Source organism: Saccopteryx leptura, chromosome 2 (genome assembly GCF_036850995.1).
Source record: "Saccopteryx leptura isolate mSacLep1 chromosome 2, mSacLep1_pri_phased_curated, whole genome shotgun sequence".
Classification (NCBI taxonomy): Eukaryota; Metazoa; Chordata; class Mammalia; order Chiroptera; family Emballonuridae; genus Saccopteryx; species Saccopteryx leptura.
In genome coordinates, this window is record NC_089504.1 from 88646802 (window position 1) to 88647500 (window position 699).

The window sequence follows — 699 nt, forward strand, 5'->3', positions numbered from 1 at the left end:
TCAAGTAAAAAATGTTTTGTGAAAAAAAAATAAGATTTCCAGTATAGAGGTGGAAAAATAATTTTCCTTCTAAGTTCTTCTGGCTGGACTAATAACCAAATTAACACGAGAGATGAACAGGAGAAAGTGACCAAATTTATTATATATGTACATGAGGGTTCCATAGGAATATGAGATCCCAGGACACGGCAGGCAGTTACGGCTTATCTTGAGGTAAGGAGACGGGGAGTGGGGTGTGGTTTGGGACTTCAAAGGGCAGGAAAGCAATTCTGATGAAGATGGAAAAGCAAAGGTTTGGTAAATAAATGTTGGCTGGGCCTTCTTTAACTATGAGATTCAGACTTGAATCTAAAGGGCCTTGCTAGGTTCCTCCTGGCTTATCACACTTAGTTCATATTGAACTGGAGTTAATTAGGATATTATCTCTTTTCCTGGTGCAGTTAGAGGGAAGGTCAAAGGTTCTTTATGAGTCTTTTGCATCTGAAAAATAATCATCTTAAAATAATAAAAAACCAAAAGGCTTATTTTGGGGTGGCAAACTCGGCTTCCCCTCACCAGCATCACATAGAACCTGACATGTATGTTCTTTCAAAATTAAAAAAAAATTTTAAAGTTTAGATTCAACATGACTGTCAGCCGAACAGGAAACCAGTCTTTCCGTATCATAGTACTGTTTTTCTAAACAAACTGTAAGAGACA